Source organism: Podarcis melisellensis (assembly GCF_964234715.1).
Source record: "Podarcis melisellensis genome assembly, chromosome: 4".
Classification (NCBI taxonomy): domain Eukaryota; kingdom Metazoa; phylum Chordata; class Lepidosauria; order Squamata; family Lacertidae; genus Podarcis; species Podarcis melisellensis.
The window spans coordinates 58228059-58255101 of record NC_138531.1 but is presented as its reverse complement, the minus strand read 5'-3'; the positions used below and the strand labels follow the sequence as shown (position 1 = coordinate 58255101).

At 41.0% G+C, this 27043-nt stretch overlaps 1 long non-coding RNA gene across 7 annotated transcripts in view; it reads left to right on the top strand.

Moving 5' to 3' along the window:
• LOC309368254 overlaps positions 1 to 27043 on the top strand; it is a 237070-nt gene that overhangs the window by 97403 nt on the left and 112624 nt on the right. For all 7 annotated transcript variants that reach the window (XR_014167666.1, XR_014167667.1, XR_014167668.1 and 4 more), the window contains one exon: positions 5004 to 5076. This is a non-coding gene — a long non-coding RNA (uncharacterized lncRNA). The remainder of the gene's footprint in view (positions 1 to 5003; positions 5077 to 27043) is intronic.

The window sequence follows — 27043 nt, the reverse complement described above, 5'->3', positions numbered from 1 at the left end:
TGGGTGCCTATCTTTATGTGGCCACAGTGGCACCATCCATACACCAAAGGAAAGTATTGGCAGGCCGAGGTAGAACCTCAAGGTTTGTAGAGGTGGATACCTCAGTCGGTAAGAGTGTGGTGTTGAAAATGCCAAGGTTGCAGGTTTGATCCCCATAAGGGACAGCTGCATATTCCTGTATTGCAGGGGGTTGGACTAGATGATCCTCAATGATTCTATGAGAAGCAGCAACAAAGAAAGAAAGGAAGGAAGGAAGGAAGAAAAGAAAAGAAAAGAGAAAGAAAGAAGATGGACCTAAGGCTGAAAACCCAATACAGCCCAGTGAAGATAGAGCATGATAAATGACCATGGGATGCTGAATAATTGTTGGGGAGACGGAACCAGGAAGCCTGGTGGGTGAACAAATTTAACAGATGATCCTGAGACTCCACGCTGCAACATTTTGCTGCAGATTCCCCTTGTATTAATATGAAGCTTTCAAAAGTTAAGCATTTTCCCGTATTAGTGAAATTGCATGATAAAATAACATCAGGCTGACTCCTACCATTTTAAAATATATATTTTGGTAATCTCACAACCATATATTCTGGAGATTTGTAGCAGCATGGAGGAAAGTGGCTGGTAGTATCCATGTGAAATGCTGTGCACACTAATGGGTTGCCCCGCAGGACAATCGCCTTGTAGATACAATTTCCAACAGACCCGTGAAGCAGGTCTTAGTTGATATGCCTGCAAATTCCCTCGAGGTATCAAGCCTCTCAACATGTGCAAACAGAACCAGTCATTGGAAGAGAAGTGTATCAATCACTTCAGAAAAGTCTGACTATGCCTTTTAGTATCGGTGGGAATTCAAAAAGGTCAATAAGCTCAAGGCCAGAATGTCATGGCACACATACAAAAAGAAAATAGATATTCCCCATATTAGTTAAGAACATTGGGTGAGGGGGGAGGGAGTAGAGAAGGTGTATATTATGAAAGAAAACGCTGGATTTGATCCGCACTTAATGTGTTCAGCCTTCTACATCAAGTGGTGAAAACAATTGCATAGCTTTACTCACATCTGCTGTTGAAAACCACCATTTTCTTTTCAGTTTCCTCCTTCCCCGCTTTACACAAATTTCTGTTTTCATAAACCACTGCTTTTCACCTCTCCATGTCTCCCCTTTCTTGCTCCTATGCCATGACCACAGCGGATATGTAGCTGTCCTTTTCTTTTGCTCTTTTTCCCTACCCCTTCCTGACTTCATGGAAATTCAAGATTGTGATGAGGCACTACAAATCCTCCACTGGGAGCTGTGCTATAACAACCTTGCATTTCCCTCTATATATGGGAAGACAGAGATGGGAGAACTTTTAGCTCACCCGGCTTTGTTGGACTCCAACTCCCGTCAGCCCCAGCCAGAGCAGCAAGAGAGCTTATGGGAGTAGCAGTCTATCTGAAGGGCTCAGAGTTCCCCATCCTTGATTTAATAAATATCATGTTATCTTGGTTATCCCATACCCTCCAACATTTTTCCGATGAAAATAGGAGCATCTTAAGGAAAAGCGGGGCATTCTGGGATCAAATCAGAAACCAGGACTGCATCTGTAAATCTGGGACTGTCCCTGGAAAATGGGGACACTTGGATGGTCTGTATCCTATTCTTTTAGGATTGTAAATGACTAGCAGAAATTTCAAAAATGCAATGTAAATGAACTTAGGCTGATGATACATTGCTTTTTTATTTTTTATTTTTTATTTGTATTTAAACATTAATTTTGTAAATACAGGGATGGCTTCTAGTCCTTCTGTGGCATTACATGCTTCTCTTTAGGAGCAAGTAGGTGTCTGATTCATGGATGTGTCATGTAGCATCTAATGGCATTCTGATGGCTCCCTTCCCCCTTCCCCTGCCTACTGATGTTTGCTTTAAGAAAAGAACGGTTCTTAAGAACAGTTTTGAATTGCCAACAAGTTTATGGACTTGCTTTTTTGTTTTGGAAATTAACTACTTTAATTACCTGCCTTGTCTGCTAGACTATTACTTGCCTTGTCTGCTGTGTTTATGGCCTTGCCATTTTCCTTCTATGGGCCACTTTAATTATCTTTGTTTGCTCAAGAATGAGAATAAGATTTACAATGAAGGATCTGTGCCTGTTTCCATTGTGGTGGGATCCTGTGAAAGGGCCTCCCAGTCAAAATCATGCTGTGGTTTAATTGAAGACAAAAGCATATCTCTGGACTTTCATTAAAAGCTGTGTATCAGTTACAGGGAGACTGTGAGTTAGAGATACCGCAGTATGTTTATTTTAGGATACTGTATAATCTCACCTTCCCCCAACCCCATTTTGTTGCTGTTATTTCCCGCCCCTTTTATCCTGAAGAGGCCAGCGTAAGAGTTTAACAAAGCACTTTATTGACAGGATAAGTAAAATGAAGAATCAAAGAGGCACCCTTAATGACCTTTTGTGGATATAAATCATTAATGCTATGTGTTGTTGCTAACATCCTGCATGGGTCATAAAAAAAAACCCGGTTGGCCCTGCACAATGCAAGCAGAGGTGTTGGTTCTGAATAAAAATTTCCATTGCAAGCAGAAATGTTTTCCCACCTTTGATTTTTCTTCCTCTTTGGATTTTTGTATGCCCCCTCTGCCAAATTTCCCATTGAGTGTGAACCAAAACAAACAAGCCAAGTATTTTGTTTTCAAAGTCCCCTTAAAAACAAATGATCATGAATTACATTGCTTATTTTGATTTCTGCATGTCTTTTCAAGGCTTTCTTTTATTTTAATTTTTAGGGAAAGACATTGTTAGGTATGTTTTTATCTCATGAAAAGCTGTAATTTGAGAGATTCAGTAAATCAAGAGCAGACAGTTTAATGTCTGTAGAGCATGTCTAGCCTGCCAGCCATTTCTTCATACCTCACACGACCTCTCTTTGGCAAATCAAATCTGGTAGACATTAGGAGACCCATGAATCTAACATGGCTGACCCCTATTCTGAATATGTTACACAGTGTGGCAATACTCAGAGAACAGCAAGGTGTTTCATAGTAGAGATCAGTTTAACCATCGTAAGAACACTCCTGGATGAAACCAATGGTTCATCCAGTCCAGAATTCTAAGCAGCGTCCAAACAGATGCCCCCAGAAACTGCACCCACAAACCTCAAAGGAACCCACAGTTATGTGTTCAGTGGACCATAGTTTCTTAATGCAGAAATTCCACTCTGGGCCAAACTACATGTAACAATGAACGCACCACTTGTAGTTGTTGAAATAAATCGTGTCCTCCCTTAAAGAGGGCACATATTGCGGTGAGACCTGGAAACCGACACCCTGTGTTGTGGTTTGGTCAGCCACAACACCCGATTGGTAGGTCCCTCATAGCTGGGTGCAATCTGGCCAATGGGACGCAGTCCAAATGGTTTGAGGGACCTATATATAGCTATGCATGTGACCCAGAGCATCCTCTTTCGGCGCGTGCATTTGGAACACCCGCCCATCTCTCCCTATTTTTAGGGCTTTGCACTTGACCTTGCTATGCTTTCATGTGTTGTCTGTCATTGAGGCAGGGGCACGGCAGGAATTTTTCCCACTTGGCTGATTGGCTGGTGCCATTTGGGTTTTGCCTGCTGTGTAGCAAATTGTCACAACTTGTAAGGTTGCAGATAGGCTCTGGTTCAGGTGATAGGGATGGGAGAATGCTCTCGCCATCCCTATGTGAAGGGTATTCCATTAAAGGAATCCAAGGACTTGATGGTTTGGTTAACCCATGAGAGGGGGTTGTGCCAGTGCCTGAGTCCACAGGGACATTTGGGTGGCAGAGATAGCCTGTTCCAGTTTTCCGCTTATCCAGGTGTTCACCCTCGGCTGACCTATGCTGGAACCCGGGGGCAGCACTACCTGCATGGCAGGGAGCTAGTCGAATCAGAGCCTATGCAACCATTCACTTTCTGTAATCAATAAACTTGTGGCCTAAATTCTGCCAAAAACCAAAACCAAAATTTGAGTCAAGTGTGAATTTATTTAGGGGAGAGCTTTCTAGGTCTGAAGACGCAAAAATTGGTAGATTAGCAGGCGTGGGGAAAGCCATCAGGATTGGGTTAATGGCATGCAGGAAGGGCAGAGCTAGCCGTTTCCCAGCCCACTCACAGTTACTACCTTGGCGGCATTAAGTCTCAGGATACATGCTCCTGTTGGTGCCAGTAGGAGCCATATTTGTCTAACTCTTAAGTAGGTTGGTGGTTACCACAGCATCTTGTGGTAATGAATATAAAAACATGTTATATTCTGTCATCGAATTCCACTTTCGGCAATATGGATATAATTATTGTTTGCATAAGACCATTTGAATGCTTGCAGCTATGAATATAAGAACATATTGCAAATAATATCCCATCAGTTTGGAGTCAGATTCCAAATTCAGAATTATGCATATCATGATTGTTAGTTTCCATGAGATAATTTGAATGCTTACTTTTTATTACTGTAAATTGCAGGGGGTGGGGCACGCGTTATCTACATTTTGTTTTTGTGTATCAGATCAGGATATTTTTTTATAATGGCCAAATGAGAAAATTGATGTAGTGACTTTAGAATTATCTCTGATCCTATGTTGTTTGAGCATAGAAATAATAGCTGTTTACTGTGAATAATCTTTGCTCAGAAGAGAGGCCCAAGAATAGGCTAACGTGAGGAATGAATTACTCTTTCTTTCTACACAGCATGATCAGGTCAGGGTTGAGGGCAGAGAGGTTGGAGGGTGGTTGTGAATGCAAAACTTGGCATATGAACAAATAAAGGACTTAATGTTTCATGGTCCTAAGTATGTTGGCTTTTACAGGCGTGGTATCACTGATATTTTTAATGGAAGTAATCGCTTGAGCTTTAAAGCCAGCCTTTTATTGAAGTCTTGAAAATAGATATCCAAACAAAAATCCAATAAAATTAGCAACCTTTGAATCAAGCTTAGAAACGTGTGTGGATTTTTAACTGGTTTTTATTACCTTCATTTTCTAGGTCTTCGGGGATTTTCACCATGTAGCTGGCAACACAGAGTTCTTATTTAACCATCAGGCGTACTGCACAAATGGTAAGTTGTTTTGGCACAGCACAGTTATTACTGTGTAACTCAATGAATATTTGCAGTACTTGCATTCGTTGCCCAATGTTTTCCTGACAAATATGTAGAAAATTACAAAGTTCCTTATTTGAATTATTTACTTACCTATTATATATTTGTGTGTGTGTGTACCAGCCCTTTAAAGAGCTCCTAGTGACATGCACTTGAATTATCCCATTTTATCCTCACAGCAATCATGTGAAGTAAGTTAGATTGGTGTGTGGGGTTGGCCCTACTTTTAGGCAAAGTGAGGTTTCCCTCTTAGGCAGCGGCTTTTGGATATCATGAGAGGGAAGAAAATCAATTATTATTTATTATTGTGGCATATTTGTTCCCAGCGAGGTATTCTGGAAAGTGTTTTTTGCCTCAGGCTCCAAAATAACTTGGCCAGCCTTGGGTCCTGTGCACTTTGACTGGGATTTGTTTGTATGTCAATTGCTGTCCTGCCTCAAGTAGAAAATATATGACTTGCCCAAGGTCACACAGTGAGCATCCCTGAGAATTGAGGTTTAAGCCCATGCCTCTCTGTTCCAAATCCAGCATTCTAACCACTGTGAAACCCTGCCTCTTTCCAGGCTATCATTGCTGTTGAGGTTTATTTTGTGATGAAAAACCTTATTTGGAGCAGAATTTCTAGGCCTTGGGTATTTTAGGCACTCACTTAGGCTTTTATATGCTGGTTCACTCCCAGGTATGTTGACTTGATTTTTTCTTCTTCCTGTATTGATCATGCACCCTGACCCATTAGCATGCTGGCCTTGCCCTATTCAAAACTGCCAGGCTTCCCCCATCTGTTGAAAACATGCTTGTTGTGCCCCCCATACCAGTCCGAACCTCATTAACTGAGACCATCACTGGCTGGGCAATTTAAAATCACTACATCACAAGCCAGTTGTTAACCTATGAAGAAAATCACCTAATCATTGCAAACCAAGACTAATGAATAATCAGAGATTCTTTTAGTTTGAATATCTTCCTGATGGAATGCCAGATAGGTTGAACATGAGGGCTTGACATTAGAAGTATATGAGGAGTAACATAAAAGATGTGTGATGCAACCAGTCTTAAATCTTATAGACTAGTTTCTTCCCTCAAACCCTTAATGTTCATGGTGTATACACACGATTCTGATTTTACAACTTGGTCTGGGTTTCCCAGATGTTTTCACATTGTCATGAAATGGCTTTGTTGATGTACAACATTTCCACTTGAAACTTTACAATCAAGTGGGAAAGGCTCTTCTTCAGGTCCTGTGTTACACGCTTGAATGTTCACTGATGTAGGAAGGGGGAAATCCAGCTCATGGAAAATGAGCATATAAGGGAGATGGCAAGGCTGAACGCTTCCTCCTGGCATGCTAGCTTTGGATATGTAGGAAATATTTATAAATGGACGAACATTGAGGCATGTTACTTCTCCCACTTGAATTGGCACAGTCTAGGAGGAACTGTTTTATTACTAGATTCATGTATACTACTTGAACATATAAACTATCCCCAATCTTCTAGGCTGCATTAGTATCTTTGTTTCAGACTCTGCAAAGCCATGTTCACCTGAACATGGGAAGGTTTTATCCATAAATGAGGGTAGGAGTACACATGTAGTCTCTGCCCCCCACATCCCAGGGTGTACAGGCTCCTCTTTGGCTCTTTGTATGTGTAGCACGAAGGCCTGAAAAGAGTGTCAAAAGTGTCCTTTTAAACTTGCTTAGAAATATCCCCACATCTTAATCAGGTTTCAACGGACCATACTTGGAAACGTTCTTCAGACCGCCATGCAAAACATACAAGGTCTGGAGAGGAGCATCCAGGCACATGGGTATTGTTGGAAAGGCTTTTGTCTGTATCCCAGTGGTCTTACACATGGACAATACCTTCCTGTGTTCACTTGAACATGGCTTTTCTTGCTCTTCTTTTAGAAACATTCCTCTTTTTAAATTATTGCCTCACTTTACATTCTCTATAAACTTCTGAAAATGCTACTCACTGTGAGACTGTCTATTCCAACCTATGATGCTGATATTTTCTATTACTGTATTTTTCGCCCTATAGGACGCACTTTTTCCCCTCCAAAAATAAAGGGGAAATCTGGGTGCGTCCTATCGGGCGAATGCAGGCTTTCGCTGAAGCTTGGAGAGCGAAAGGGGTCGGTGCGCACCGACCCCTCTCGCACTCCAGGCTTCAGGAAGACATCCGCAGCCTAGGCAGCCCTGCGGGAAGTCCCGCTGGGTTGTCTAGGCTGCGGATAGCAGCCTGCTTCCCGGAGCGTCGGGCGCGCTGAAAGCAGAGCGCCCGGCACTTCGGGAACACATCCGCAGCCTAGGCAGCCCTGCAGGAGTTCCCTGCAGGGCTCCCCACGCTGCAGATAGCAGCCTGCCGCCCGGGGTGCGGGGCACCCTGAAGCAGAGCGCCCTGCACGCCAGACAGACATCCGCAGCGTGGGGAGCCCTGCAGGAGTTCCCCGCAGGGCTCCCCACGCTGCGGATAGCAGCCTGCCGCCTGGCGGGCAGAGCGCCCTGAAGCAGAGTACCTCACGCCGGGCAGACATCAGCCAGCCCCACAAGCTCGGGGGACAGCAGGAAGGCGCAGCGCCGCCATCCCGCTGTTCCTCGGCCTGGTTCGGTTTTCCCGGTTCGGTTTTTCCTTTATTTCCCCCCCAAAAAACTAGGTGTGTCCTATGGGACGGAGTGTCCTATGGGACGAAAAATACGGTAATTGGTTTTGAACATTTTGACAATCTGCAGGCTCTCTAATTCTAAGCAATGGTTTATTTTTTCTTTAAAGACTAATTTCATATCAGTGCAGCATTCTTATGCATTCAGAGTGATAAAATATGCTTCAAACTCTACATCTACATTTAACTGTAAGCTTACTTTGCACTCCTGTTTTTGTTTCCTCTTCTGCTTTCTGAGAGTTCTGAAAATACATTACATTTTAAAAGATCTTTTAAGTTTCCACTGACTATCTCATGAAATTCTTATGGATATCTAAGCCTGAGCTTCACAATCATCTTTGTTTATAGCAGCCCTGCTGTTGCGGCCGAGATAAGACTGCAGGAAGTACCTCTCCAGTGTCAAAAGTCCTCAGCTTTCATTCTTGTACATTTGTGTGCCCAACACTCAACATAATAATTTCTTACTGTCAACTTTAGGCTGATGTAATTTTAGTCGAGTAATTTTTTGCTATTCATTATCATCATGAGTGCTCTTAAGGGAGTCTGGTTTCCCTACACTTGTGGAGAAGAAGATCAATTGAGATAATCTTGGCTTAATCCCATTGCACTCTGGTTTTGTTTATTGCTTCCTTTGTTGTGAAATTTACACAAATTGCAAGAAAGACATAAGGCAGTGTGGTTATTGTTTCCGAAATACATGCAACGAAAAGGGCCTCTGAATCTGAAGACTGAATCTTAAGTACAGCATCTTGAAAATCTATTTATAGAAATTCAAATAACTAACTTTTGTGACTAAAATCCATAAGGAGCTCAGTGATGTTGGAGTCTCTGTTTCTATCGCATATGCAGTCTATTTCTGAAAGGCTAGCATAGGATTACCATACACCAAACAGTGAAAATCAGGACAGAAAAATTGTTAAGCTTTTTTGGGCAAAGTTGGTCAAGTTTTGTGTTGTTGGCCCCCAAAATTGCAGTTTTTGAGCTATTTTTATGGAGAAAACCCGTACTGCCGAAATGGGCTGACATACGTCTGGGTTTTACCAGACATTTGACTGATTTCCAGATACAGTGGTACCTCGGGCTACAGACGCTTCGGGTTACAGACACTTCAGGTTACAGACTCCACTAACCCAGAAATAGTACCTCGGGTTAAGAACTTTGCTTCAGGATGAGAACAGAAATCGTGTGGTGGCTGCGCAGCAGCAGCGGGAGGCCCCATTAGCTAAAGTGGTACCTCAGGTTAAGAACAGTTTCAGGTTAAGAACAGACCTCCAGAACAAATTAAGTTCTTAACCAGAGGTACCACTGTACTGCTGCTGACTGTGGTATTCCTTGTATGTCCAGGAAAATCAGGATGTATAGTGACCCAGCTGGCATATGTGCACTGATTTTAATTACCTATATGCTTCTCATTCAATACATTACACATGGTGGCATAATTTGAAAGATATTGTAAAAAAGAAAGAAATAGAAATGACCTTTTAAGAATTTGGGAAAAATCACCAAATCCGTTTTCTACATTATCCTTCTTACTTTCTTCATAGCATGAGAGAATCACTGTCATGTCTAGATATGAGCAAAAATGGTTTTGTCACTGACTGCCAGTACCTTTATTAGAATATCTGTGCACTTCTGTTCCCTACCCCCTTGTCCTTAGTATCTCACAGAAGCCTTTTAAATGCATGACTTTCATTCCTGGTTTCCCCCACAGGCCTGATTCCGTAGGCTGCTTGCTGCCCTCTTCCCACAGCCTTGCAGTTTTGGATCTCCAGGAGATAACTCTCCCCCCCCCCCCAGCCCTTTCAGCAGGAGGGCATGTGTTTCCTTGTTGTGGAACCTGCATAACATTTGTTCTTCCCTGTTTACAACTCAAGGAGGTTGGCTTGATTTTCCACCCCCCCAACCCCCCCCTCCTACCTGCTTTCTTGGCTTTCCTTTAACACACAGGGGGGCTGCAAAATCAGCAATGATCTTAATTAAATGTTTTCTCTGCAGAAACAACAGGGCCTTTCTGAGGTTGAAATGCAGGCAGCAGACCTTATCACAAAAGACAAAGGCAAATATTTATCAAGGAACAAAAGAGTCTGGCTGCTTACATCTTGTTTGATTACCTCCCCCCTCCCTGCCCTTAGGGGAGATGTTTATCAGGGCCTGGTTGAGATTCTGATTGGCCATATTATCTACCAATATGCCATTTTGTGTGAAGGATAGAATGGCATATATTGCTTTTAAAATAAATACAAATCATACCCTGGTTGTTGATATTTGGTCATTTTGTATTTGGAGAAATCACTGGAGAAATAGTGAAATTGCTGCTTGCGAGGTTGTGTGTTGTTTGATAAGCACAAGAGTGCAACGAGCCTGAGTGTTTGCGGGGGGCGGGGAGGAAGGCTCGTTTAATTTCATTGTGCACAGGTTGTACAATGACAATAAAGGTATTATTATTATTATTAGCCTTCAGGTGGATTTAATACTGATTTGAAGTATGCAGCTGGAGTATGCTATAAATGTGATTTTTTATTGTAAACATGATCAGACATCTTTTAAAAAACTTAATCCACCTATTCAGTATAGATTTTAACTATTTGTTTTTTTTAAAAAAGGTAGGCAGTTAATAATAAAACATTGTAGGGTGATCTAGCCTTGTTGGTCACAGTATGAACTATGGATGGTGATCCCAAAATTGGGATGGTCTAAGCAATCCATGTTCCATGAGCATCAACATTTCTGCACACAATCATATCTATTTATCTATGAATAGATAGTGCTGGGGAGCCTAACTTATGGTGTCAGTTGGGCTATTAGCTGCATCTTATTTGCTGCATTGTGATTTTACTATTCTATTCTTTTAATATGTGCATGGACTTGAGACAGATTGTAATACAAACAGCTCTGTAAAAAAAATAATACAAGAGAGTGGTAGCAGTTTCTCCTCTTAAAAATTGCTTTTGAGGCATAAAAAATACATGTATATAAAGATGTTTTCTGCACTGAACCATCAGTTCATTTGTATATGCTATAAGTAACAAATACTATTAAAATATGCATGCTTTCTTAATGAACAAAAGTAGTTTGACAAAACATTTAATGAAACATATTTTTTGATTATGACATTAATGTGAAAAGCACTTAACATTGTATCATTTATAATTGTAACTACTTTGCAAATTGTTACTGTTAAACATCAGAATGCATTGCTGTGATTAGACAGCTCCATTAGGTGGCATACTTATGTGTGCCTGTTGCAACAGAGTGAAATATATTGCTGTGGAAAGTTCAAAGTATGTTGTTAGGATTTGTCTTAATTTTGCTGTATTAAAAAGTTTAAAACTCTATAGATAGTATTCATCTAAACAGTTCCACTTCTGGCTGCAAAGCAAAACTTCCTCTCCCTCCTTTCTTCTTGCTGCCTGCCCCCTAAGTTCTGGGAATTGCCGCGATCAACTGGAAAACATTTAGAGGAGTGTGTGGTGGGCACACAGAGAGATGAAATTCAGTTGCATAAACAAAAGTGCTACTAGTGTAACCATTTCATTCAATATCTCTCTACAACGATGTAGCTTATAAGGATGCAGGTGTGTTTTTAGGTTAGGACAGAAAACATGATACTGTGTTATCTACATGTTTAACATCTTCAGACAATGCAAACAAGAAAAGTTGTATTCAGTGAATGGGTCTAGTTCTCATAGAGGTAATAAATCTATGTCAGGACTGTACCACTTTAGAATGCAGATTGAATTCATAGGATGGATTGCAAATGCATGCATACAAACAAACAAACAAACAAACAAACAAAACACTGTACATGGAAAATTAGATGGCAAGAAGAAAAAAAAGAAGGGTTTTAGCTTAGTATTTTTATGACGTGCTTGCCATCGATGTGCAGGGATAATTTTTCATAAAGATTTCACTCCAACTTGTCACCTGCTACAGTTTGATGCACCAACTCTATGAAACAGATAGGTAGCCGTGTTGGTCTGCCATAGTCAAAACAAAAAAAATTCCTTCCAGTAGCACCTTAAAGACCAACTAAGTTAGTTCTTGGTATGAGCTTTCGTGTGCATGCACACTTCTTCAGATACACTGAAGATAAACTCTATGAAAAGGAGGCATACCGGTAATTAGACCATTTTGCTTTGGCGTTTTCTATTAAATGTTGCAAATGAGAATAAATTGGGTGTTTTTTTGAAGTAACCTGGACATTCTTGACATTTACTGAAAATATTGGTTAATATTGTGTCAAACATTTTGTTCTGAAGATTTATTAATGTCAGTATTCACTTGGAAATTAGATTAAATTTGGGAATTGAGAAGGGTACTTGACAGTTCTTGAGATTTGCTTGTAATTGTCAGTAGGCATGATAAAATTGCCAGTAAAACATTCACTGTGGTTCTGACAATCAGCATAAATATACTTTTAGTCATTCATTTTTTCAACAATTCTTTCAACATTGCATTTGATTCCAAAATTAATCTATGCCCTTATTTATAATTGAAGAATTATATATACTCTCTTCTGTTTCAGCTACATCCTAAGTTAACATGACACCATGCATATGTTTGTGGCATGGCGTATCAGTGTTCTGTGTATGTTGTCTAACAGATCATTTTAGTTAGGACGTTTAGCCATAATGGAGATAAGGATTGTGTGCAATGCTGTTTTTTTGCATCTGTTTTTCAACAGAGCTGAAAGCTTATCCAGGCTATCTTAGTTCAAACTGCTATCTTCTGTTGAGACCTTGTGACAGGAAGCAGCCATCCCCCATCACTGTACAAAAAGGAGAGTTATTGTTTAGAAAGTTCAAGTTTGTTTTACTAAAATGTGGGTTTAAACTGCTGTTCGCCTTTGACCTTTAAAGAAAACACATAGACACAATTATAATTTACTAAGCTGCCTTGGAAAGAAGCATCATGATTGCATGCTATTTAAAAGTTATAGTGCTCACGTCTTAACGCTCTGTAGTAATCAGTGCAAATGGCTAAAAACTAACATGAAACTGGTATTGGTGATATTAAATGTAAGTTTGTAAGACTGCAAATATGTACACCCTACTACTACTACTACTACTACTACCACCAAAGAGTAAAAGGTTTGCTACTGGGACTATGCAACTACTGTATAACCAGATATGAAAGTGGGTTGATGTACAATGGTTGGGAAGAACAACCAGTCCACACACAATAGCCAATATGTGATATTTCACTTTCCACACACTTTCTGCTGGAAGCCAGAAGCCTATGAAGATAATAAATCATCTGGAAGACCAATTTCATGCATTCAGTCAAGTAATAACCAGATCTATGATGCATCAAGTGAATAACTCAACCTAAATAAAAGTGTTTCAGTAATAAAGAGGGGTGAAACATTTTATACTAAATTAGAATTTTCAGTTTTTGCTTCATGATGCAATTAGATTTTGAGGGGTTTTTAAAAAAATGAAGTAATGGAAACATTCTGATGAACACGACTGTTTTGGCACTCTTCCCATATTTAACAGCATGTAATGTTTATGTCATAATGTTTATTTGGCAAAGATATCTGCAGCACAACATGCCTTTTGATAGTTGTGGCAAGTACTATAAAATATATATTGGAATGATCTTAGAACACAATTTGAATGTTTTGAAACTCTTGCCTTTAATCTCCACATCTTTTCTTTTGTATTTTTATACCCCTGTCTGCTTATTTATCTTTAAACTTAAAGGTGTGGTTTGACATACATCAATCTTCCTTCACTTTTGTGGTCCAGCACATTTTCTAATAATATGGTTACTGTGTAGATGGAGGGTTGCCAGAAACTACAGTACAACCAATAGTAGAGTACAGGGAAAGGAGAATTTTGTTAGTAGTAAGTACTTAGTGCAACACAGGTTTGTGTTTACACCTTGTCAACAAGATATTTATCACTCAAAGACACTACAGTACACCATATGTTCAGTGTTTTATGCAATATGCTCAGCGCAGTAGCATTACAGATGAAGTGGCATTGGGAGAAGAGCAATAACACAGTGGTAAAGCACATGCTTTGCACCCAAAAGATTCCAGTTCCAGTCCGTGGCATCTTCCGGCAGGGCTGGGAAAGACTGGATCCAGATCGCATCCACCTGAGAATTTGCAAAGAACTCAAATGTGAAATCCTTAATCTTCTAACAAAAATGTGTAACTTGTTCTTCAGATAGCCTCCATACCTGAGGATGGGAAAATAGCCAATTTAGTACATTTTTTTAAAACAATTGTGGGGAGAGCCTAGAAATTACTGAGCCAGTATGACTTCTGCACAGGCAAACCCTGTCTCACAAACCTATCATTTATCATTTATTTATTAAATTTGTATATCACCCTTTATTCAAAGAGCACAGGGTGGGTCAAAACATAAACATACAAAATGAGAACACAGAATACATAACCAAAAACCAATGATCCCACCTTCACAAACACAATAAAAAGGCCATAGGTTGCTTAATCAGCCAAAGGCCTGGTTGTAAAGAAATGTTTTCACCAAACTATATGTAACAAAGGCACCAGGCGGGCTTCACTGGGGAGAGCATTCCACCATAGACACCAGACTATGTGGTGCCCTGGGTTCCCACAAATTATAAAGGAAGGGGTGCCCACCCAAGATTCCACTTGGTGGCATGCACACACCACGGGACAAGTGTGTCACATCGGCACGCCCCTGCATCATGCACGAGTTACATCAGCATGCTGCGGGTGTACTGACGTCACACACACATGCTTGCATGCCTCGGGCACCCACTGTCGCGGGGGCAAGGTGGCGTGCCTGCATTCCACAAATGGGAAGTCACTTTAGAAAAGGCCCGCTCTCATGTTGTCACCCATCAGACCTCTCGTGGAAGGGAGTACACAAAGAAGGGCCTCAGATTATGATTTCAGGGTCTGGGTCAGTTCATATGGGGAGAGGCAGTCCTTGAGGTAGCCCCAAGATATGGTGATATCGGTTTCATAATTTTTGACCTGGCAATGTATCATGAATGTGATTGTGTGCTATGCAAAAATCACGATTCAGGGAAAGCCGTGAAGCTAGCCAATGCCTCTACATAGCTCCATCCTTATTTCAGACATTGTAATATATTGGTATATTGTGATGTTTAGCTGATGATATATCACGATTTTCAAAATCAGATATCACCCAGCCCTAACCTTGGTTTGTAGTAGATAGCTCAAACTTTCATCTGGTGGTCCACAAGCTCCCTTCAGGCAGTCTGTGGAAAGGGTGCAGAGCAGTCAAGAACTTGATTAATTTTTTTCTAATAATGGTATTTCAACACAATGGATGGATCTAAGACACTGCCTTAGGATTTTCTTGATTTTAATGGTGGTGCAGGCACCAAAGAAAGACATTTATGTGTTTTAAAACCCCAGCAATTTTTGAGTGGTCAGTCCAAAAAAAGCTTTTTTAAAATCTAGGTACATAAAATAATCCAGAAACTGGAGTTAGAGGGTTTCTTGTGCTGCTGCGTTGCTCCAGAACAGTGGATGAGTTAGCACACTTTTTAAAAACTGGTGCAGAAAATTTGGTTATAATAAACATATATTTCTAGGGTCTCTTCATATTTTGTTGCTTGACTAAATTACTTAGGTATTCATTCATATTTCTTAATATTAAATTCCCATTGTTTACCATTTGTAGGCTTATTTTTATACTAACTTCCAACGGTTGTCTTCTAATCAAAAGGCTTGTGAAGACTGTAGCTCCATCTTCCTTTGTTTTAACAGTTGTGGGTTTTGTGGCACCTACTAAAATATCCTCGAACAACTCCTAGTGTGTGTTAACAATAACTCTATTGAAGTTTCGTTCCCAGGTCACTGTGGCAGCCATTGCTTTTAAGCAAAGGAAAACCTCTTTTAAAGCCTGAGTATACAGATTATTGGCTCTTGACAAAAAGGAAATGAAGCAAGATCAGGATTTATGTTGTGTTAGGAAATAACCATGTAGATGCAGGCTCCATATTTTATTATGGATTATTGTGCTTAAAATTTGTGTACTGTTTTCGAGAATTCTAGGCTGGTTTTGCTACTGGCTTTAGTTTCTACAAACAGCTTTTATGCTGAAGTCACCCATATTTAAGCTTTCACTTGCACAGATGTTTAACATGCTGTGGAGGGAACCTAGCAGCAGTACACAACCATCAGGAGGGAGAAGCGTTGGATGTCATGCACTTGACCTGATTCCTTGACCAAAGGGCCACAGGGTCAGCTATTGGGAACAATCCCAGAGAAGCATTAAAAACACAGACACACAAAAACACGAAACAAAAGGATGTAGGACATGAGTAAGTGAAACGCTAAGAAGCAAAAATAAAGTATAAGTTGTTAGACCAGTAAGGGGGGGGGGAGCAATAAATAAATTATGCAACATTTATATGTAAGAACTTGGTGATCTGTTACTTTCTAGTGAATATGTTCTGTATGAAAAATAAATGGTGGCTATAAATGATGAGCTGCATGTAGCAAATACTTGAATATATAATCAAAATCTATTTGCTTAGTATCTTTTTTGAGATACATTTATTATATTTCTCAGTATCTTTTTTTAAAAAAATATATCAGTGGTTGTCTTTACAAAGCATCCTAGGTAAAGGTACCCCTGACCGTTAGGTCCAGTCGCAAACGACTCTGGGGTTGCACACTCATCCTAGGGGAGCTGGCATTTGTCCGCAGACAGCTTCCGGGTCATGTGGCCAGCATGACTAAGCCGCTTCCGGTGCAACAGAACACCGAAACCAGAGCAACGCATGGAAACGCCGTTTACCTTCCCGCTGGAGCAGTACCTATTTATCTACTTGCACTTTGACATGCTTTCAAACTGCTAGGTGGGCAGGAGCTTGGATCAAACAACGGGAGTTCACCCTGTCGTGGAGATTCGAATCGCCGACCTTCTGATCAGCAAGCCCTAGGCTCTGTGGTTGAGACCACAGTGCCAACCGCATCCCTACAAAAGTACCCTATATAATTCGGATGTGGGTTTTTTTTGTTTTGGTAGCATAGCCTACTGTATTTGCACATCTGGTGAATGGAGGGGCTGTGATTGTGCAGTAGAAAATTCCCTTGCTCAAAGGTCAACTGGCAACAAATTTACTAGGATGTTGTATGCTAATTAATATTCAATATTTTATCCCTTCTCCTTAGCCCAGAATTTGGTTATGATAATACTCTCCTACCTGGCATGGTCATTGCAAATGTTGCTGCTGCAATGCATGTGAAGCTCTTTAAACACTTAAAGTGAGTTGTAAATAGGCTATATAAATTCTAAGTGTTTTTATTTGATGGCCATTGAACCATTTTGTGTTTCAACAATTGTGGTAAACATCAGTATAAATTATAAAAGGAAAAGGCTGATTTGCAATACTTTTATGAATCTCAAGCTGTTGGGGAGATTTGGCCTGATTTTTCCTTTCCAGATTTTTGTTGATGTCACAAGCTAAATTAGAAATCTTTGATGAGAAAGAGGGAGAGGAAGAATATATATAAACTTAAGAACTTTGAAAATCCATAAAGTGGGATATAAAAGGGAATAAAATGAAATTATAAATAATAGTTTGTGTGGCTTTTTGAAATGAAAATTGCTGGCCGGGGGTGTTGTAACTTGAATGTCTCACTAGAGATCTTTTCCATATGACCTTGTACTCTCTAAGTTTGACAAAGCAACACATGATGTCACAGTGCACAAGAGAAGGAGATATTTTGGGTTTGTAGACAATGAGGCATCCAGGTTTAGAGATTTTATTAGTCTGGTGTCATTTCAGGACTAAGTGGAGGTGAAGAAGTTGAAACTGAATCATATCAAGATGGAGGTACTGTTAGAAGCTCTGGGTGAAGACGTTTGTGCCCCATTTAGTGTTACAGGGTGTATGTCTCTGAATGTCAAAAGCTCAACAACTCTGGTCAATCCAATGGTTAGATCACTGCCAGTTTTTTTATAGTGGGAATAGATCGCAGTCTCTTGGGAGTTGGACATGCCTGTTCTAGTAGGTGCAGTGAGTTTCCTGCTCAGAAAAATTAACCAGTTTCTTCTGTGAGAGAAAAAATACTCACACAACCCCACCCTTAAACACAGGTAATTTTTGCAGTCAGTGTGCATGAGATCCAGATTGAGAGGCTACCATGGGAGCAAGGGGTTTTGAACCCTGTGTTCCCCATGGTGGCCTCTTCTTGAGCACACCCTCACTTGCAATTTATTTTGCCAACTCAGAATTCCTAAGTACAGTGGTACCTTGGGTTACATACGCTTCAGGTTACACACGCTTCAGGTTACAGACTCTGCTAACCCAGAAATAGTACCTTGGGTTAAGAACATTGCTTCAGGATGAGTACAGAAATTGTGCTCCAGCAGCGCGACAGCAGCGGAAGGCCCCATTAGCTAAAGTGGTCCTTCAGGTTAAGAAAAGTTTCAGGTTAAGAACGGACCTCCGGAACGAATTAAGTACTTAACCCGAGGTACCACTGTATGTGATAATGCTTCAACTATCAGGTTAAGAAAAGTTTCAGGTTAAGAACGGACCTCCGGAACGAATTAAGTACTTAACCTGAGGTACCACTGTATGTGATAATGCTTCAACTAGAGCACTATTGCCCTTTGTTTCTGATAAAGCTTAAGCTTATCTATAAGCCTATGGTGTAAACATGAGAATCACCTATTTATTTATTGTAAAAATGATCTCATTTATTATTATTACATGTTGTCGACATCTTATGCCGTAGACTAAAAGTTACTATTGAATAGTATCTGACTCCCCTCCACCCACTCCATGTCCTTTATTGCTGCCCTTTCTCATCACTTACATTCCCTAGTTCTGGCTGCAGACCACATTCATGCTATCCTGAATTACGGTCTCATCTAGCATTTCTGCCAGTAGTCTATTTGTTGATCAATTACATTGATTTTCAGGTTTAAGGGCAAGGTCTAATTGCATAACTCCACACATGATCTACACTGCTACTGCTGTCTTTGAATATCAGTACTGTATCTTGGGAGGGTCATTCGTCCTCATGGAGCATCAGCTGAACAGGTCAACATTTTAAAATATTTGTTTTGTTAATTTGAGAACTTTTCAATTGTCGCAATTGTGAATTAATTCTGAACCAATCTTAGTTGAGCATTAGCATTTCATTTCTTGCACAATAATTGTACTTATCATGCAACAATCACAGTACAGTAGTTAGAAAGCTTTCTGTCATCTGTCAAGAGGAGAGAAACTTCTTACCGGATCACTATCTTTTGAACTGATTAGGTAGCATAATTCATTAATAGCCCTTTATGCTTTCACTACAGCTTCTGCATCAACTTGAATTTGCTCTTATTCCTTTCTTGTAAAGGGCCATGACTGGGTCAGGCCAATTCTCCTAAGTTCTACAGTACTGGCTATTCTTTCTTGCTCTTTTCAACCAAAATCTGATAAGCGAATGCACTATTAATTGGGAGTATTTGCTTCTATAACTCTTCCTTCCAGTTTCTAATTAATTCATCATTTGGCTTATTTGATGTTAGGTCAAAATTTTAAATTATTACTTTAAATTTACTTTAATAGTGAATTATTATTATTTTGCTTTGTTTCTGTGTTTATTAGAAGGCACTGCTATTCCCATTGCTATACACCACTTTTAAAGGAAAAAAACCACACAGCCCCCTGAGTTTAGCAGTGGGCATAGAAAGATGTGAAGGACGTGTTTGCAGCCAGAGGCCCCACGACTACCAGCAGGTATGTTTTATAAAAAATGGCAATGGTGACTTCGTTTGGTGGTGTGCACCAGGCAAAAAAACTTTTCACATACAATGCTTGCTGAGACCACATTTTGGTGCTTGGCCACAAATTTTGAAGGTGATGCCTGTGCATGATTACCTTTGATGCATTAGTTGTAAAACAGGAAATGGAAAGGAAAGGAAGAAAAAGTAGGATATTATCTAAAGCATGCTACTGTATAGTATTTTATAACATTATTGTGCAAATGAAGTAGTTCGATTGAAAAATTATACTTTGACAGCCTTTATACTATATTTCTAATGGTGTTCAGTCCTAGTGATTTCTGAGGTCAGATTATTTAGTTGCTTTTCTGAATCTAAACAAATCTGGGTCTGGTTGGAGCCTGGATGAGAGATCACCTGGGCATCCCATTCACTTTGTCTTGCCTTCCTTGAAGAAAGTTGGGATATAAAAGCACTAAATAAATTCTGTTCATGAACTCTCCTCTCAGCTTCATTTGCTGGTATTTGAGTTCCTTGAGAAGCTGAAATCCTACCTTTGCCAATTTCATCTGAATAACCTTCTGATCTATGCTTTGAAGGGTAGGTGGAGTCAAAGCAGCTTCTGAAGTGTCTGGTAACCAAGCTGATCTCTCTCCGAGACTCGGCCTGTTCTGAATAAAAATATTTATTAGTCAGAAATTCAGGTTGAGGGCTGCTGAAAAGGAGACCACACTCATTCATTTCATAATTGGCACAGATCAGTGAAGAATATAACTTGCCCAGGATGAAACTAATTTTAAACTATTTTGTCTAAGGGATATATACAAGTTAACCCCCCCTTTTTTTACAAATTCCACAATGTGTAATAATAATGTTTAATAGGAAAAGGAGGACAGTATGTGATAGGCCCCATTTTCTGATTGATAACTAGGATACAGTGTTCATTTTTAATTAAACATTTTATCTTCATGTAGTCTATTATTGACATTCTTCATAATAAAGCTGATAAGATCTTGACCCAGACATCAGTAAAGAATATATAGCTCAATATGCAGGTCCCTTCAGAATTAAGAACAAGATTTTCTAATTTAATTTTAAAACCATGTGTCGTTTCATTCCAATATATTTGGTTTCCGTTCAGTTGTTGTACCTTGAGATGTCATAAAGTCCTGCCTAACATTAGCTCAATATGTATGGTGGAATGGCTGATAGGGTGGCAAGAGCTTGATTAATATGGTTACAATTAGGTTAAATGATGAATATGAATAATTTGGATGAACAAGTGGAAAGGAAATTCTGGGATATTCTTCTCAGGACATTCAGGGATGTCAAACAATTGTGTTGAATTATATATGAGAATAATTTGGATGATCACATGAAAAGAATACACTTGAATACTCTTTTTAGGCTGTTTTATTAGCTGCCTTGTCTGCTTAATAACCTCTTAACTCAGAATGCAAGCATTTATGTTAATCTCTGTGTCTGTATAGAAGTATTTCAGAATTCACTAAGCTTAACATTATTTTGGGATGCGGGTGGTGCTGTGGTCTAAACCACTGAGCTTCTTGGGCTTGCTCATCAGAAGGTTGGCGGTTCGAATCCCCACGACAGGGTGAGCTCCCGTTGCTTGGTCCCAGTTCCTGCCAACCTAGCAATTCGAAAGCACATCAAAGTGCAAGTAGATACATAGGTATCGCTCTTGTGGGAAGGTAAACAGCGTTTCTGTGCGCTGCTCTGGTTTGCCAGAAGTGGCTTTGTCATGCTGGCCACATGACCTGGAAGCTGTACACCGGCTGCCTCGGCCAGTAAGGTGTTATGTACTAAGCTTGGATCCTAGAACAATAGGCAAGTAGGATCGTAGAATGCAACAACTGATTGGCCTGCAGGAAAAGACCAGTCAGGCTCCAGGAGGGAAGCAGAATCAGCCAATCAGATGGGACTCATTGTTTAAATAATGTATATAAAAGCCTGAGGTTTGGGGGGCAATTAAATCACTGTTTTACAAGCTGCAATAAAGAGCATGAAATCACTACAGGACTCCGAGTATATTTCAGAAGCGAGATGAGCGCCGCAACCCCAGAGTCCTTCGCGACTGGACTTAGCTGTCAGGGGTCCTTTACCTTTAACATTATTTTAATTCCTCCCCTTTGATATTTTTCCTCTTTCACTCTTCCTTAGATCACTCAAATCTATTTTTTAAATGGTGCTTAGCAATGCTGATCAAAGAAAATTAGCTTTATTACCAGGACCCAAACTGCACCAACCTGGGGGTGCCACCTCACCTTCAGGATTGTGTGTGCCCGCTGCTACAAAACAGATTTGCAACGTCACACGCACACGCCTGCATGCAGTATGTGTGATGTCACCCATGTAATGTTACATTGCATTTGGGAAAGGGGGCTCCTCAAAAAATGCAAAGCAACACTGTGCATGGAGTGTGTGACATTGCACATCTGTGTTGCGGCAGGGTGGCTCCTCTCCCTCCTCTCTGCAGCCAGTGAGCAAGCCACCCTTTTCTGCGGGGAGGGGCTCAGATGCAGAGGCAGAGAGATTCTGCCTCTGCATCTGAGGCTTCCCCCCACAAAAAAGGGTGCCTTGCTCGCTGGCTGCAGAGGGTGGAGATGAACTGCTTCTCTCTCAGAGGCGGCACCATTGCCACCTACTGCCTTTTCTTGTTGACTTTGTGAGTGCCAGCCCCCACCGTATTTTTTCGCTCTATAGGACGCACCAGATGATAGGATGCACCTAGTTTGGGGTGGGAGGAAACAAGGAAAAAACAATTCTGAGTCCCAGAAGCCAGAACAGCAAGAGGGATCTGGCTTCTGGGATAGCCTCTTGCTGTTCTGGCTTCTGGGATAGCCCTGGGGAGGCTTTGCGCAGCTAACCCCGAAGCTAGAATAGCGAGACTGAGCGCTGCGCAGCGGGGTGCCTTCACGGGGCCATCCAAAAGCCAGAATAGCTAGAGGGAGCACTGTGCAGTGCTCCCTCTAGCTGGTCTAGCTTTGTGCAAAGCCTCCGCAGGGCACGGGGAGCCTTCATTCCCGTGCCCTGCGGAGGCTTCTGGGACAGCCCACGAAGCCTCCGTAGGGCAGCGGGATGAAGGCACCCCGCTCCCCTGCGGAGGCTTTGCGCAGCTAACTCTGAAGCTAGAATAGTGAGACAGAGCGCTGCGCAGCACTCCGTCTCGCTGTTCTGGCTTCAGGGACAGCCTTTGAAGCCTCCGCAGGGCAGCGGGGTGCCTTCACCTTGCTGCCCTACGGAGGCTTTGTGCAGCCATCCCCAAGCTAGAACAGCTAGACGGAGGCTGCGCAGTGCTCCATCTCGCTGTTCTGGCTTCGGGGACAGCCTTTGAAGCCTCTGCCGGGTAGCGGGGTGAAGGCACCCCACTGCCCTGCGGAGGCTTTGCGCAGTTAACCCCGAAGCCTTTGGAGCGCAGCGCGACGTCCCGCTGTGCTCCAAAGGCTTCAGGGATAGCCACTCGAAGCCTTTGGAGCGCAGCGGGACCTCGCACTGCGCTCCAAAGGCTTCAGGTTCCTTTCGCTGAGGCCGGGAGAGTCTTGCTCTCCCGGCTTCAGCGAAAGCAATGCGTAGCCTCCGGAGCGCGGAGGGAGCGCTCCCTCTGCGCTTTGGAGGCTACGCATTGCTTTCGCTGAAGCCAAGGACCCTGCATTCGCTCCATAGGACGCACAAACATTTCCCCTTAATTTTTGGAGGGGGAAAAGTACATCCTATAGAGTGAAAAATACGGTGTATTATTGTGGGTGCCCAAGTACCCACAGCTTCCCAGGATTGGCTCCTATGACAGCAACAGCAATATCACAAGCTGCTGGAACGTTCCACATCAGATTGCCAGTAGACTGGAAGTGGGGTGGGATCAGCTACTTAAATGTTTCTTTCTTCACGTTAAAAACGAACACCCTCTGCACATAATATATTTGGTAGAAGCATCGTAGGCCAGCTCAAGTTGTGCAGTCCTGGACCACCGGCTTTGAATGTGTTGTCTTGTGTATGTTCTGTGATATTAAAGTGGAAAGTAGTATTGTGTAGGCCCAGGTCTTTTGTCTGCTTTGTTTGCTGTATCAGGCATTGCTTCACGTATAATTTCAGGCTTTTCTTAAGGCCTGTTCACAATTGATTGCCTCTCACTGATACGTACTGTGATCATGTAATAAGAAAATGTTATCTATAATAACTGGCCTGTAATAGCAGTTTTTAGAGCTAAGTTATTACTCATTAGTTTCAGCGATAAAAGGAAAAAACAGGGTTGCGTGTCTGGAGCCTTATTTCAGTCTTAGCAAGACAAGGGATCCTTTGCTTTCTCCCACTCACTATTTTGTCCATTTAGGATACATTCGTTTTTAATTACTTTTTAAACTAGCAGACACCCAAGTCATTTCAAATTAAAGAAATATTTCCAAGTTTTTAGCAGCAACAGCTGCATTATGACCTATTATTCCCTAATAACAAAATCATATTCACACAATCAAGGATATCCAGGGTAGTTTTAAAAGTTGTTGGTTCTAAGTAATGAAAACTAGGCACTCTTGTTTACAGATATTTTAATCATATATCTGATTCATATTATCTTGGATCATTCTTAGATCATTCTTAGATAAAAGGAAAGTGAATCAAGATCCCTTAATTATTTATAGGCTCTTTCTTCCCTTTCAACTCTCCCTCTTAATTTCTATAAATAAACCAAAGGTCTAAGTGAGTTAAGGAGTTGCAATGTCAAGGTAACCAAATGTGTGAACAATGCCTTGATTTTTGTCATTCACACTGTTCTTTAGCATTTTCCTGAAATGAAAGAGAAGGAAGTCAAAAGTGTCCCTAACTATCCTTGATCTGTACTGTCTTTCAGTTTTCCTCTGAATCACTTCTTGATTTCTAGAAATCGGTTGGAAAGTGAAATAAGTGAAAGTGCAGGAATTTCAGAGCTGTCAATAGGACAAAAAATAATATCTATTTATAGGGAACAAATAACATATGACCTTTTGCTTCTCTTTACCCCCTTTTTATTTTGAAATAGTATAGAGATTTTAAACGTAGTGAGATCTTTTGAACAGGCTACCACATCTTTACTTACCGTGGTAAGCAAACTGCTTCCATCAGACAAATCCAGTTATCTGAGACTTTGTTCTAGCCTTGGAACTGCAGCGTCGGGTGCTGTATTAACCCTTCTCAGATGCAAAGCTGGACGGATGCCTGAGATTTGGAGGTGGTCTGTTTATTAGTTTAACTCTCATATGGCCAAGGAGCTCCAGGGGTAAGCACCAAAGACTCCTTTTCTTTCCATTAAAAACTGATGCATGAAGGCTGCCCATATGACTGCCATTGGCAGAAGCGTTCTGGACTCCTAAGCAGATGAAGGGCCAAAGAAGCCCCCTTACCTCTTTTTCCTGTCCCAGAGCAGCAAAGAGTGGTAGATGAGGCGTTCAGCAATGCAGGGAGTAAAACCATTCCTTAGAGGAGACAGGGGACTTTCTTGATTCTGGCCCCACTGAGTTTCCCAGGTGCCTGGACCAAGTAGGAACCAGATAGTCAAAAGAAGTGGGGGATGTGTTTCCTCCTACTTGGCTGACACACCCAACTTAGCAAGGGAACAGACAGGGCCAAAGTGCCTACAGTTATAGACGTCCAGTTAGAAAGTTATTCAAAGCAACCTCAATTCTACAAATAATAATTTCCCAGCGTATTTATTAGCAGGCCACCAACTCCCCAAGTTATGAACCATTAGACCAAATGCAGCCTATGAGTCAGGTATGGTGGCCTGCTAGATGTTTGACAACCCATCTTTTTTTGCAATTACAGGCAAAACTCCTTTATTGAGCTCTTGTTAGACCTCCATACATCACTGATGAGTTACTTTTGGCTTAGTGGTTTAAGCTATTATTATTATTATTATTAGAATTTGTATACCGCCCTATACATGCTGAAGAATTATCCTAGTCCCATCTTTCTGCAGCTTACATTGTTTACAGAAACCCTTCTGGTCTAATTTCCACTGTCTATTAGGACATAACTTGTCCCGGGGCATGTTCTAAAGGCACATTAGGCCACCACATTGCGAAAGCTAAGCAGAATTGGATCTGGTCATTGCATAGATGTGTGTGGCTGCTTGAGAATCACATGTCCATCACCTTGAGTTACATGGTAGATGGTATATAAATGTAAGAGACTAAATAACTAAAATAATAAATGTTAGGCAGGCTTCCTGAAACCTTTCCCAATATTCTTTGTCCTACTTTATAGGCCCCTTAATGTTTCATAAAGCAGTTCAAGATCTAAGACGGTTTTGGAAGTAAGGCAATCTTCATGGTTAGGAATTACTTGCAGATAAGGTACTAAGAGTAGATCTGAAATAATTTTCATATGAGTGCCTAATGCAACCAGATTTGTACATTTAATATGGAAACATATATGAAAACATAGCCTATCATGTGTATACTTCATTCACGGCTGGAATGTTCCATGAAGACTATTTCATAATTCGAAGGAAACCTAGTGGCTGCCATGCATATTTTATGCACTAGTTACTTGAGTTACATTTTCTCCTTAAACTGAGAGCTATTTTAAGATGGAGATGGAGAATGCAATTTAGAGAGCCAGGCTCAAAGTATATTGTTTAGAATCTTCAGTCACTCTCCTTTTGTTCTGCAATTGATCACTGGCACCCCCTTTAACCCTTATTAAGGGGTAAGAGGGAATTCATGTTTTCGTTCATCAGCCCATCCCTCTGAAAAGCGTTCAATATATTCAAACAGTTTGCAAGGAGCAAAGCCAGAAGAAACAAGAGGCCCAGTTAGTTCGTGGCAAGGTTAGGAAGAAGCATGTCCGCTACGTAAAGCAAAGAATGGCTCTTGTTCCTGCACAGTATTTGCACCAGGCAACCAAGTTAATTGCGCGATGGCCCTTTTCTTTGCTTTATACGTGACCTTGCATTATCTTTGTGGATCCATAGTTTCTGACACCTAGTGTCAGAAAGCAATGGGAATTTCTTCCATGCAGTTTTATCAGCTGTTCAGAATTCATGTAAAAATGTGAAAAGTGTTTTCTGTTTGCCGAATGATGTCCACAGCAGTAACGTCTGAGAAAGGTGAAGTGTTTGCTATTCTAGTTTCTTTGTTGCTTCCTAAATGCTTTCTTTTGTGTTTGCTGTTTTCTTCGTCTAGTTGTTGTTTTTAAAGGCGAACTCCTCACCGGCTATCAGGTGGTATGATGATGGTGTTGGGTATGCTAAGGAGTAGGAAAGGTTAGATGGCATAATTTCCATGAATGCGGGAGAGGGATGCCTAAAAAGAGAGAGAGAGAAAGATAAAGAAATTTTGTTTTTCTGAGCTGGAGGATTCTCTGCATGACTTCTCCACTGATGGGATCATGTGCTTTTCAGGCTGAGATTTTATTAACAATTCAAATGGAAATTGAGGGCACAGGAGGAGCAGATTCTCACATAAACTTGATCTGTCCATGAATGCTGCTCTCTGTTTGCACTGACCCTGCCTGGCTTAAGACACTGCCTGTGAGGCCTGAGAGCCAGACACAAAGAAAGAAATGAAAAG